At 46.5% G+C, this 14589-nt stretch overlaps 1 pseudogene; it reads left to right on the top strand.

Moving 5' to 3' along the window:
- Positions 1-13502: 13502 nt before the first annotated feature.
- LOC123126328 (uncharacterized) lies at positions 13503-14152 on the top strand (annotated as a pseudogene).
- The last annotated feature ends 437 nt before the right edge of the window (positions 14153-14589 follow it).

Raw genomic sequence — 14589 nt, 5'->3', positions numbered from 1 at the left:
TTTCTCAATGGCAAGATTGAAGAAGAAGTGTATGTTGCACAACCACCTGGCTTTGAAGATCCAAAACATCATGATATGATATACAAGCTCAACAAGGCACTGTATGGCCTCAAACAAGCCCCTCGTGCTTGGTATGACATACTCAAAGACTTCCTGAAGAGCAAAGGCTTCAAACCTGGTTCTCTAGATCCTACACTCTTCACGAAGACATATGATGGTGAACTGTTCATGTGCCAAATCTAGGTGGATGACATTATCTTCGGCAACACTAACCAGAAATACAGTGATGAGTTTGGGCACATGATGCAAGAGCAATATCAGATGTCCATGATGGGTGAACTGAAGTTCTTCCTAGGTCTTCAAATTCGTCAGCAAAGCAACGGCATCTTCATATCTCAAGAAAAATGCCTCAAATATTGCCTGAAGAAGTTTGGTATGCAAGATTGCAAAGGTTACACGACGCCAATGCCAACCAAAAGTCATCTGGGTCCTGACGCCAATGGTAAAGAGTTCGATCAAAAGGTATACCGCTCCATGATTGGTTCTTTACTGTATTTATGTGCATCTAGGCCAGATATAATGCTTAGTGTTTGCATGTGTGCCCGGTTCCAAGCGACACCAAAGGAATCGCATCACTTAGGTATGAAGCGAATTCTTCGATATTTGGCTTACACCCCAACACTAGGATTATGGTATCCAAAAGGCTCAGAGTTTGATCTAGTTGGATTCTCAGATGCTGATTATGCTGGTGACAAGGTTGATCGCAAGTCCACATCAGGCACATGTCACTTTCTGGGATGATCACTTGTCTGTTGGTCTTCAAAAAAGCAGAACTGTGTGTCTCTCTCCACTGCTGAATCTGAATACATTGCTGCTGGATCTTGCTGCGCTCAGCTTCTATGGATGAAGCAAACTCTCAAGGACTATGGCATCCATCTAAAGCAAGTGCCACTCCACTGCGACAATGAAAGCACCATCAAGATTGCCAACAACCCAGTTCAGCACTCGAAGACAAAGCACATTGAAATCCATCATCACTTTCTCAGAGATCATGTCATGAAGGAAGATATTGATATCATTCACATCAACACTGAAGAGCAATTGGCAGATATCTTCACAAAGCCCTTGGATGAGAAAAGGTTTTGCAAGTTGCGGTGTGAGCTAAATATCTTAGAATCCTCAAATGTCCTGTGATTGGACACACATACTAACACTTCATGTTCATGACTTAGATGTGCAACACACAAAGTAACGTATATCTTCAATCAATGAAGACATACACTCTAAGTGTGAATACATTAATGCGGAATTTGACTTCGGAGCGCCACGATAATTGTGCGCCGTGTCTGGGTCTAATACTTCCTATACGGTGGGTAACGCCACCACGAAACCTTTGGTTGAAGTGTTTCATTGGGCGTCATATTTGCAAAGTCTTATTTGATTTGTCTTCAGCATTGATTTAACTTCGTGTTTATCTTTACTATGTTGATTTGGTCTTATTCAGATATATACATATATTTGTGTTTTGTCCTCTACAGCATTCACTTATAGCTATGTCTTCATGATTGAATCTTTTGATCTAAGTGAATGTGATCGGACCCTAACCTCTTCTATGCTTCTACCTCAAATTCTATCTATCCAAATCATATGCATTCTATTGAAACTGTCAAATGTCTTCTCTGCATCCTTGTCAGCAGAAGATACAGACACAAAAGTTGAATATGTTTTTAAATGCTATTGCCTGAAACCCAGAGAAGCCGAAATGACCACCCGACAGTCCAGGCATGCGCAGGAACATGGAACAACTTCCAATGTGTTGCATGCTTGCCACGTGTCCTTCAAATGTGAACCGCCAGGGGCACCTGCGTAATTGCGCTGTGCTGTCCCTTTCCTTATAAATTCACAACTCACCGCGGTCACAATCTCCTCTTCCACCTCGTCACCTCGCACAAACCCTAGCGCCTCCGCTAGCTCGCGTCGACGCCGGAGAAGAAGCGCTTAGCTGTCGCGACCTCTTCGACGCCATCCTCACGCCGGCCGCGGACCTCGTCCTCTCCGCCGCCGCCGTAGGTGTTTTCCGTCGCCAAGTTAGGGCACGGGAGATTGAACTGCTCGGCCTCCCTCTCAACTTCGTCTAGCAGTTCTTCGTGCGGTAATTAAATCTTACTTTTACTGCCATTTTGATCCATCTGATCCATCCACTTTACCCAAAAGTGGTTTCTTAACTTCCATATCTGGATCTATCTTGTTCTGAATCTCATATCATGCCTAGTATATTCACTTATGCTTCACAACTAGTTAGATTCCTCACTTGTACTTATTCTTGGATTCGTACAAATCTGGAACCAACTCGCACCATATAAGTGAATGTCTTCGCGCTATGAGGTCAATGTCTTCAAACTGATTTATCTTCAAAATCTTCTGAGAATGCATATGACCTCTTCCCTTCCCTTGCACCTCTAATGATGTCACAGGTACATGTCCGTGGGAGAATCCCTGGGTTCTCATAGTCTGCATTCATTTGCAAAATTCTTACAGCATCACATAAATTCTCCTGAAGCCAGTTCCTGTCTGACCAGCAGACAGAAGCTTTTGACAGTTCTGAAGCCATTCAGCTTGAATTTGATGGCCACTGAGAAGTCAGCTAGAAAGGGCGGCAGACAGCACCGTGGGAATACATCCAAAGATTTGCGACCTGATCTGTATGAAATGTACAAGACAGATCCTGAAGAAACCATGGCGAACGCAAAACTCGAATCCAATGGATTCGAAGATATTGGGCTGAGGAATGGTTCAAGTACAGATTCGTCACTGCTGAGTATGCGGAGAAGAATGCCATCAAGCGACCATGGGGAGATATTCTCTACAAAAATCTTCAACCCAAGTCCAAGTCCGAAGCCATTACTCAAGGCTTCTATCCTTGCATGGTCCGAGGACCACAGCCCGAGAATGCCGACCCATCCTCTTTGCTATGGTGTCAAGACGACAATCTGTTCAAGCGCAACTATAAGTTTGCCAAAGATTCTGCGGCCAAGAACAAGAAAGCATTTGGACTTGACTTCAACCCTGGTCCATCTGCTCCAAGGGCTGGTGGCACCCGTGATGCTGAACCAAATGTCATCGGCCCCTTCTACAACCTCGAAGGCCTCCTCACTCACATTGCTGTTCAAGGGGCAGCCGTGGAGCACTCTGATGATGACACTGATACTGATGAAGCGCCAGCTCCACCTAAGCCACAGAAGCAGAAGAAAACAAAGGCTTCAAAGCCCTCTGCTGCTCCTAAAGCTTCGCGTATGAAGCCATTGGCCACTGCACCACCTGAAGCAAGTGTGCAGTCTGAAGATCTTTCTCGTATCTCCAAGAAGACCGAGAAGTCTTCAAAATAAGAAGAAGCCCATCAAGATTTCCGGGCAAGAACTGACCCCAGCTGCCATTCTGAGGAACGAAAATGAAGCCATTGATCTGTCAAGCGACGAAGATCTTGGTGATGATGCTCTTGAGCTGCTGATAAAGAGCAAGCAAGAGGCGGAGATCTTCAATGATCTGCCCCTTTTTGATGTGGATATTTTGAATAACTTCATTGATGAATGGTTTGAAAACCCAAGTCTCAACATCGATGATCTTCAGCTTCCAATTGGCATCAGTGTCTCTTTCCACGGAGCCATTGCTAATGAGCTGGCTCTGGCTCTGAAGATCGTCGAACTGAAGAACAAGATTGATCATGAGAAAGCTCAATTCAAGAGGAACATGGCCAAGCTCAATTCATGAGAAAGCTCAATTCAAGAGAAACGTGAAGAAGCAAAAGGATCTAGAGAGCGGATGAAACTCTCTGCAAGTAAATGTGTTCAAGTTCATAATGAAGCCGAAAAGCGCAAGAACAAGAATGCCACTGATGATGCTCCACCGACCAAGAAGCCGAAGACAAAGTCTTCGCGGAAAAATCGTGCTGCTCCCACAGAGCCACTTGTTGTCGAGCCCATCTCAGTTGCTCGTCCTGCATCCGCAAACCAAGAGCGTCAGCTAGTACTTCATAAGCCTGCTTCCACAGAGGCTCCTGAAGCTGAAGACATTCCAGCTGTCGACCCCATCATAGCTGAAGACATTGGTCATCACGACAATGTAGAAGATGATGAAGTACTTCCTCAGATCGAGCACCAACCGGTATCATCGCCTGTTCTCACGAACAGCGAACTCATCAGCATTGGTCGTCCCATGATGCCAATCGCTCAGGATGCATCGTGGGCTGATCACCCCCAACAAGACACACCAAACCAAGACACACTCAGTACTCCCCCACCTCAAGTCACCACTCCGGTGCTTGATGATGACAATTACATGGTGCAGACCACCCCATCACCAAAGGCGTCGCCCGCGTTTCGTAGGCTTCGCAAAGGCCATAGGCCACAGGTCGCCATGCCAAGCGTTCCAGAAGGAGAAGTGCAACACAACTCAGTCGCACATCAAGTGTTTCCTGAAGCCACTCCAACTGCGAACGTCTCTGAGTCTGAAGCAAAAGTTGCTGAAGACATTCCGGCTGCATCAGCCGATGACAACCAAGAACCACGTCATGAAGAAGAGAGAGTTGCCACACCCCCCATCAATCAAGAAAATGTTCTTGAGGAGAACGAGTCTGTGCCCGACCCTCCAGCTACTCAAGTGGAGGTTGAAAACACTGAGGCGGCCACCAACAATACTACTGAAGCCAATGACGTAGTCATGGCTGAAGCCAATGTGGCGCCTGAAGCGAATGTTGCACCTGAAGCCAATGTGCAGCTTGAAGCCCATGTCAATGCAAATGCTCATGTACCGCTTCCAAGGCCTCACACTATTGAGCAAGCATTTGATCGCGGCCAACTTGTCACTGTTCGATGGCCTATTCTGGTTCCTCTGCCTGCTCCCGGACCACAATTTGACTACCATGTGGAGCGCATGCCTCAGGTCCAGAAGCCAAAGCCCCGACTGCTAAGATTTCCCGGTGATGCAACTTCCCCAGGATCATTCAATGTCAACAGCTTCAGGGCTCACAAATACCTTCTTTGACAGTGCAAAGAATCCTTACTCAAGGCCAAGAATCTCATCTGATCGCTTCTGGAGCTATCAGCAGCGCAGCTATTACTCATGCATCTTATACAATCAAGGGTGAATCTTTCCTCACATGCGTCTGGATTGTGAAGTCATTGCTGGTCTACCCTGCTTGGAAGAAGCTCTAGACTGCTTCAGAGATGTTGGACTTCTGTCGTTTGTCACTGACAAAGAGCATTGGAATGAGGAGCTTCTGCTACAATTCTATGCAACTCTTCACATTCGCGGCTACAACAGGTATCCGAAGACTTGGGTCCTTGAGTGGATGACAGGTGATGTACACCATGAAGCCAAATCTCAAGATATAATTGAGCTTACTTCCCTGCCCACTACAAGTGAACTCTATGAACCTGGTTGTCAGCTTCACCGCAATGCATTGGAGAGCATATTTCAGAAGCCTGAGCCAAACATGAGTCAAATGCTCAGCATGATGAAGCCACTGCCACGATATGTTGAATATCCAAAGGAATTCTTTGTAGAAGATCTAGAGTATCCCCGCACCATCTATCATATTATAAGGTGAACTCTATGGCCTATCAAAGGACATTCTCCTGCAGCCAAGCTTGAAGGCGCAATGAAGACATTGGTTTTCTATATCCACAATGGCATCAGCTTCAATCTCAAGATTTCTTCATCAGGCAACTTGCAGCTTCTGGAGTTGATCTCTTTGGCCTGAAATTTTATGCTCCATGGGTGATGCGCTTAATCAAGCTTCACTCTTCTGTCAACTATCAGCCCTCTGTGCAACCATCTTATCTTCTTGCCAGAGGTTGATATGTCTGTCGAAGCCATCTACCCTAAACCAGCAAAGGAGCCAATTTATCTTCACAACATTGATCACCAAAGCTTTTCGCAACCAATTGAGGGGGTTCTTGCTGCAACTCGTGTTTATCCTCTGGCTGGTAACACTCGTGCACCTCATCGTGCAACCACTGAAGCCACTAAAAGCACTGTTGCTCAAAGGCCTCGGAAGCGATCTCGCGTTCTCAATGACCGAGAGCTTCTCGTGGCATTGCATCAGAAATAGGATAAGCACCATGACTGGCTGAAGCGTCAGATGCAGAGCCTCTTGGTGGATGTCAATCGCATTCGAAATCTTGCCACCAAGAATGCCTTCGTATCTCATGAAGCCTGTCGGAGGTCATGGAAGAGTCTGACTTTGCTAAGCTCCGAAGATGATCTTCGTGAAGATGGCTTCACTGAGCACTACAAGTTTGATTCCATGCCTCCCCGCAATGCTGTCTTGCGCCGTACTCCTTCCTTAGAAGACTCAGAATACTCATCCTCAGCTGCAACGGTTAATGCAAGAGTTGTCGATGACGAAGATGATGCCACATCTCCAACCACTACTTTCCCGCGTCTCGACACTACACCAGGCCCCTCTGCACCACCGGACTCCAACGTCGACCCTGCACCTTCCTCTACTCCCGATGGGAACGAGTAGATGCTCTATGTCTTCAAACCTTTTTGGTCCTTACTGACAAAAGGGGGAGAAGCATATGAGTTGATAGTCTTCAAGCGCGTCCATATGGGTGGTTGCTTTATATTTTGCCAAGTGGTTACAACTCTCGTTTTGATACTTTTGGTTCTTTGGGTTGTAACACTTAAACTTGATTGTCATCTGCTACCTTGTCTGTTATTCTCTGATGCGATGATAAATTTCGCATGAAGTCTTTCCGCAGACGTCCATTTTTCATTATGCATGTCATTATCTTCGTTACATCCCTATTTGCATAAGGAATTGTCTTCATAAGTTGAAAAGGATCTCCACAAGTAAAACCTGCCGTGTGCATTTGCATTCCAGAGCAAACTACTTATATGCACATCTTCAGGGGGAGCCTTCTGCTACTTATGAAGACAATACCTTAACCCTTACAAATTCACATACTTTTATCCCCGTTGAAAACTTCAACCAGTTTGTCATCAATCACCAAAAAGGGGGAGATTGTGAGTGCATCTAGTGCCACCCCTAGTTGGTTTTGGAGTATTGACGACAAACCTGGTTGAGGGACTAATGTGTTTGTGAGAATTGCAGGATAACACAGGTAGTAGTCCCTCATTGATTCGGTTTACCTACCGAAGATGACCCCTAAAAATGTGTGAAGACATTGAAGACAATGGTGGTATGTGAAGATATTCACAACGAAGATTATGACTCGAGAAGACATTCACGTGAAGACTATGGAGTGCGAAGACATAGCTGTTTCGTAGTTTCCTTTTCTTCTTTGTTGAGTCATAGGAACCACCGTACTGTTAAGTGGGGTCCAAGTGAACAAAGTCAGAGTGACTGAAGTGATGCTCAACCAAATCCTATGTCTTCGAGCGAAGACAATGAGAGCGAATCTTATCCAGAGCTGGATGAGTCAGCTTTACTTGTAGCCCAAGTCAAGCTGCCGTGTGTGTTTGAAATCTGACTGTTGGACACATGTCAGTTCCTTAGTGACCCAGGGTCATTTCGGACAAATCAGGTTGGGTTGCCTCCTGGCTATAAATAGCCCACCCCCTACACCATAAATTGGTGTCTGCTCAGTGTTAGTGCACGGCTTTTGTCGTTTGAGAGCAACCCACCTCCGAAGCATTTGAGAGAAAGATCCTTGCGAGGACAAAGCCCAAAACACCCAGAGCCAAAGAGTGTTAGGCATCACTGAATTCTTTCTGTCCACGTGACCTGAAGACTTGTTACACTTGAGGACTGTGAATCCTCCAGCCGGTTAGGCATCGCGTTCTGAGCATCCAAGAGTCATTGTGGATTGCCGATGAACGAAGTCTGTGAAGGTTTGGAAGTCTACCTTGAAGACTTACCAGAGTGATTGGGCGAGGACTAAGTGTTCTTAGCTCAAGGGGAATAAGGTGAAGACGCGGTCTTCTAAGTTGAATCTCGGCCTCCCTAACCAGACGTACAGTTGTCACAGCAACTGGAACTGGTCCAACAAACCCCTGTCCTCACCAAGCAACTGGTTCTATCTCCTTTCTCTCTTTATTTACCGTTTGTCTTTGTGAAGTCATTTGCCTGCTTGCCTGATCTGTTTGACTTCACTGTGTGACGACTATTGTTGTTTGGCTTCTTACTATCTTCCATCCTGATCCATTCTACCTAGCTGCTAATAGTCTTCGTGCTTTCTCTTCATTGCTTACTTGACTATGGCTTGTCTAGTGTAGTCTACCTTCCGCTGCATGTCAATAGGTTCATTTCTATTGTTTGTCTTCGAAATTCTCATGTTTCGAAGACTCTCATAAAAATCGCCTATTCACCCCCCTCTAGTCGATAACAAGCACTTTCAAAACCCACCAGTCGACCTTCTATCATCTAGACAGACAGCCCAATCCGCATCAGAAAATGCACTTATAAGAGTAGACGATGACTTTCTGAACATGAGCCCAACAGTCAATGTATTCTTGACATACCTCAAGATTCTCTTAGCTGTCGTCCAATGAGTGGTAGTAGGTGCATGAAGGAACTGACAAATTTTCTTAACTGCAAAGAGATGTCAGGTCGAGTAAGAGTCAAGTACTGAAGACCACCAACTAAAGTTTTGTAACTGGTGATATCCTCATGATGCAAAGGTTCTCCATCTGTCAGAGATAAACATTCGAACTAGAAAGTGGTGTTGGTGAGGGTTTGAAGTTTTGCATGCCAATCCTATTCAATAACTCAGTTGCATACTTAGCTTGAGATAGATGAAGACCATCACTGTTTTTCTTTACTTCAATACCCAAAAAGAAATGTAAGTCTCCCAAATCCTTGAGAGCAAACTCAGAACTCAAATTCTTGAGCAGTTTGGTTACTGCCTCATCAGATGAGCTAGTGACAATAATATCATCCACATATATAAGAACAAACACAGATATTTGTGACTTGGTAAAGATAAATAGTAAGGTGTCAGATTTTGATGGAACAAACCCAAGTGCTTGAAGCTTCATACTGAGCCTGAAGTACCATGCTCTGGGGGCTTGCTTCAGACCATATAATGCTTTATCCAGCTTGCATATGTGAAAGGGTTTATTTTTGTCTTCAAAACCAGGAGGTTGTTTCATGTATACCTCTTCTTCCAGAACACCATGGAGGAACGCGTTCTGTACATCTAACTGTCTAAGGCTCCATCCCCTAGAGACAGCAATTGACAACACAAGGCGAATGGTTGCAGCTTTAACGATAGGACTAAACGTGTCCTCATAGTCTAACCCATACCTTTGCTTGAAACCTTTCGCAACAAGTCTGGCCTTGTAGCGATCTATAGTGCCATCAGATTTCCTTTTAATCCGATACACCCACTTGCAGTCAATTAAGTTTCTTCCTTGTTGTGGTGGAACCAAGTGCCACGTCTTATTTTTCTACAAAGCCATGAATTCATCATTCATAGCCATCTTCCACCTATCATCACCAAGGGCATCCATTAGAGTTTTAGGTTCACCTGTCATACAAGATAATCCATATTTGGAGAAGTTTTTATAATTAACTCGGGTAGAAACTCCCTTTTGTAGACGTGTGCGGAGTTCCACAGGAGGTGCTGCAGGCTGGTCGGGCGCAGAAGATCCTGGCATGGAAGGATCACCAGCAGATCCAGCCGTTTCCCCCATAGCTTCCGCGCTAGGAGACACCACGCCCGATCCCGAGGCGGTCGGGGAACGCACAGGCGAGGCAGTGACGGGCGCAGGTGAGGTAGTGGTGGGCCCTGGTGAGGCAGGCGCGGGCCCTGGGGAGACAGGCGCACTCACCCACCCCAGGGATTGGTGCGGAGCGACGACACGGTCGCTGTCACACGCCGGGTGCGCGCCAGGGACCGATCCCGAGGTGGATTGGGCTGCCGCCTGCAGCAAATCAGATCCCGAGGGAGATCCACCTTGTGGTGCGTGGTTTCCTGGAGGGGGACACATAAAATGACCTCCCGTTGTGGTGTTTTGCACTCTGTTTTGATCATCATTAATTGTTCCTACAACAATAGACTTTGGCATAATATAATGATTAGTCACAAAAGAGTCAGAACTATTATTTGTACCCTCGTGATCAATACCGGTAAGGAATGGAGGTAAGAGAAGTATCTCTTGACGAAGGAGAGCACAGGCATTGGGATGAAGATTTTCGAATGCAAATTTGGTCTCATCAAAAACAACATCTCTTGAGATGTAGACACGGCCAGTAGCAACATCAAGGCACTTAACTCCTTTGTGTTGGGCGTTGTAGCCAATAAAAACGCATTGCTTGGAGCGGAACATTAGCTTGCGGTTATTGTAAGGGCGTAGGTTTGGCCAACATGCGCAACCAAAACACAAAGGGGAGCATAGTCAGGTTTGACATGAAGAAGACATTCTGTAGGGGTTTCATTGTTGATGACACGACTTGGTAATATGTTGATGAGGTGAACTGCGGTTAAGAAAGCTTCATCCTAGAATTTTAGCGGCATAGATGCAGCAGCAAGGAGTGAGAGGCCAACATCAACGATGTGGCAATGCTTGCGTTTAGCGGACCCGTTTTGTTGGTGTGCGTGAGGGCATGAGACATGGTGAGAAATTCCTATCTTTTGAAAGAAAGAGTTGAGTTTCTCATACTCACCACCCCACTCTGATTGCATGGCGATAATTTTACAGTCAAATTTTCTTTCGACAAGAGCTTGAAAGTTAAGGAAAACTTGGAAGACATCAGATCGCTTCTTAAGAAGATAGATCCAAGTATATTTACTTTAATCATCGATGAAGCTCACATAGTAAGTGTGTCTACCAACAGAGGAAGAGGCTGGACCCCATACATCAGAAGAGATTAATTGCAACGGTTTAACAGACACACTTGTTGAAACAGGATATGGCAACTGATGACTTTTTGCTCTTTGGCAAGAGTCACAAATAGTTTCACAATTATGCTCACCAAGAAACGGGAGATTATTCTTACTAAGAACTTGAGAAACAATAGAAAACGAAGGGTGACCTAGGCGATTATGCCACCTTTCTGAAGAGACTCTAATGGCTCCGAAGGCTCATTTATTGAACTTGCAAAGTGTAGGAATTAATGGGTAGAGACCGTCCACGCATCTACCGCGATAGAGAACCCTCCTCGTGGCCTAATCCTTTATCAAAAAGAAAAAAAGATGAAACTCAATGAAGACACCGTTATCAAGAGTAATTCTATGAACTGAAGCAAGATGTTTTGATGCATGAGGAACAAGTAGAACATCATTGAGACGAATATCACGATGAGGGGTTTTAATAATAGATTGACCAATGTGACTTATCATCATACCTTGACCATTTGCTGCGGTGTTGATTTGATCATGGCCATGATACTTCTCTTGCATGGTCATCCTCTCCATGTCCGGGGTGATATGGTCGGTGGCGCCCGTATCTGCATACCAATTTGTGTCCACTCCATAGGACATATCTGCGGCTGCTGCAACTTTCTTCTTCTTTTCTTCATAGAGCCAACGACAATCTTTTGCTATGTGGTTAGTTTTTTTTTACAAATTTGACATTTTCCCTCATACTCATCATAACCTTGAAAGTTGTTGCCGCCGCCATAGTTACCACCGTAGCCACCACCGTATCCACGCTGACGCCCCTGATTGTTGTTGTAGAAGGGGCATCCGTGGTTGTTGCTGTTGTTGTAGAAGGAACCGCCACCGCCATTGTTGTAGTTGCTGTTGGTGTTGCCGCCACTGCCATTGCTGTTGCTGCCACCACCGCGATACCCGCCACCACCATTGGTGGGTTTGGACGAGCCACGGTTATTGCTCTTGCCGCCGCCACCACGATTCCTCGCAGCCATGTTGGCCGAGGATTTGAAGCCACCTGCTCCAGAGCCGTGGAAGAGCTCGACGCGTTGGCCGAAGTTCGCCACCATGGCACAGCTCGTCGGCGGAGACCGGGTCGGTGCGGACGTCAAGGGCGGATATGATGGGCTGATAGTCCATATCTAGCCCTGAGATGATGAAGGAAAGCAGCTCTTCTTCTCCGATGCCCCTCCCTGCACCTGCAAGTTCATCTGAAAGCGATCTCATGTAACCAAAATAATCAGCAACAGATTGGGAACCTTTGTGGGCATTGGTCAGGGAGATTCTGAGGTTGTTTGCGCGGGATTTGGATTGAGAGGCAAACATGGTGGAGAGTGTTGTCCAGATCGCACGGGATGTCTCCATCGAGGCGACTTGCACAAGGATTTCGTTGGAGAGGTTTCTCAACAGATACGCTACAATCTGCTGGACTTGGATCAACCAAGGGACGTAGGCAGGATTCGGAACAGTCTGTTCCTTACCTTCAGAGTTTTTTTCTGTGATTATTTTGGAGGGCTCGGGAGTTGTTTCATCAAGGTGCCCATACAGACCAGCCCCCATGATGTGAGAGCGAGCCTGGGCACGCCATAGGATATAGTTGGTGCGGCTCAAAGGTTCAGAAGTATTGTTGTTTAGGCCAGAGAAGGAAGTCAAGCTGGAGGTGGACATGGTTGCGGCTTGGTTTTGATCTAGAGAAGTTTGTTTGATGGCGGCTAGGGTTGATCTGATAGAGAGCTAGATGTAAAGGAAGAAGAAGGCTCTGACTACCATGAAAGAATTAATGAAGCGTCTCAACTCCCGTAACGTGGGAGCCCGCGGTTATATATTGATTGGGCGAGAAGGATCTCGCGGTCATGTACATGGTGCGGTTGAGGGAGATCTCCAACCGTGGAGATAGATTACAATGAGAGAAGTAGAGATAGAAAGATAAAGATGAAAGATTACAAACGTGTAGCACAAGGCTATCTCTATCTATTCTGTTACAATATTTCTAACACGTAGATTTTTGTCGTCTCTTGGGACGGTGAGGTTAGGGTTTCTTGTCATGTAGCGAGATTTGATGTCATGTGCTTCAGATCTATGCAAGGATTCAACATGAATGACTGTAACTTTGGGTGCTAATCTTTAGGGACACGTGCACGAAGACTTCCTGACTGTCATCTACAAGGTCAAACCGGCTCTCATAAGGGAGAGGCGACAGCGGGGCGTCGACGGCTTGTTCTGGCGATTGTACTGGTCGTTCGGTGGTGTCGGAATCTTGATGTAATTATTATTATGTTTGAGATGTTTTGTACTTCCGGTGAACTTTTATAATAAATGAGGCTTTTCGAAGAAATAAATGTGTGAGACTGTCATGCGACACAACTAACGGTAGGTGTCTAGGTTGAAATCAAGCTTGCAAAATTCGACAGGGCCAGGCTGTTAGGCGCTGGGTAATGGTTTCTTGCATACAGTAATCACAAGTTGATATAGCATATACAATGATATTTCAGCAGAGAGCTGACCATCTCAAAACTAATCAAAGGGGAGAAATGTTGAATGACTCAACTGAATTTTTTTATTTCCGGCGAGTTATATTACTTATATGTATATCAAGACGAGACGACGAGTGATCTATATATATCTCGTTGCTTCCACGCCGAAGTTGCATCATCGACCACCATGAGTCACAGCTCGTCGGAGGCCCGCAGCGACGGCGACGACGACGCCGAGCCCGGGCAGAGCCGCGTCACCCGCGCGAAGCGGCCATGTCCTAGCGCCAGCGACGTCGTGGCTCTCCCTGTTGCCGTCCCGGTAGCTCGTGTCATCCGCGCGGCGGCCGCCGCCTCGCGCTCCATGCCTGCATGCCACGGGGGCTACAGCCCCACTGTGGCCGTGGGCATGGCCGGAGCACACAGCTGGGCGCCCTACTCGGCCATCATCCCCGCCCTCCGCTCCCTCCTCCTGATGAACCTCAAAGAGGAGACCTCCCTCAGGGCCGCGAGGGAGGCCATCACGGGGCTCTACGACCACGCCACGCCGTTCGGCGCCTCGCGCCGGTTCCCCGCCGGCGAGGTGTACGTGTGTCTTGACCGAGTGCCGCTCGCCCAAACGATGCAGCGGATTGTGGCATTGTGCAGCCCCTAGTGACGGTGGAGGCGGCTGGGATGTTCGGCGAACAACTTGTTGACGCCTGCTCCAACTACATCGGCGGGATCTCTTCGGCCCTCCTAGATCTGACGCGTGTTGAAGACCGCCCCGGCATCTCCCCTGTTCTGTATGACCGCGCGATCTTCGAGTCCGTGTTCCTCCTGACGTGGACGGAGCCATGAGAGCTTGTGCTGCAAACTCGGCACAGTTTTATTGGTTCAAATAGAAATAAGGACTGTGATATATATCAAACGTTCGTATTTGTCCAATAGATCCAAACAAACTGCAACGCAACGATGCGCGCGCATGCAGCGGAGAGATTCCCACCGCGTGCGACTCCCCCTCTACTAATTACCATGAATTATTTTAATTAAGCAGCTTTGCTTAATTAAGTATGCATGTAAGCATGTGAGACAAAAATGTTGACGTCAGCGAAGATTCCAACAAAAATCAAATTTTAAAATGTTTTGTAGCTCAAACCATCTTCGATTGAAAAACTGTTTTCACGTAAAATATTAGTCTCGACGAGACCTTCAAAACAAGATCTGTTTCGACGACTTTTTTTTAGATCAGAAGTTACCATGCCCGTAGTACTAACTTATCATGGTGTTTACACTGA

Source organism: Triticum aestivum, chromosome 5D (assembly GCF_018294505.1).
Source record: "Triticum aestivum cultivar Chinese Spring chromosome 5D, IWGSC CS RefSeq v2.1, whole genome shotgun sequence".
NCBI classification, from domain to species: Eukaryota; Viridiplantae; Streptophyta; class Magnoliopsida; order Poales; family Poaceae; genus Triticum; species Triticum aestivum.
The sequence above is the reverse complement of the archived record's forward strand: the minus strand, read 5'-3'. Positions and strand labels throughout refer to the sequence as shown.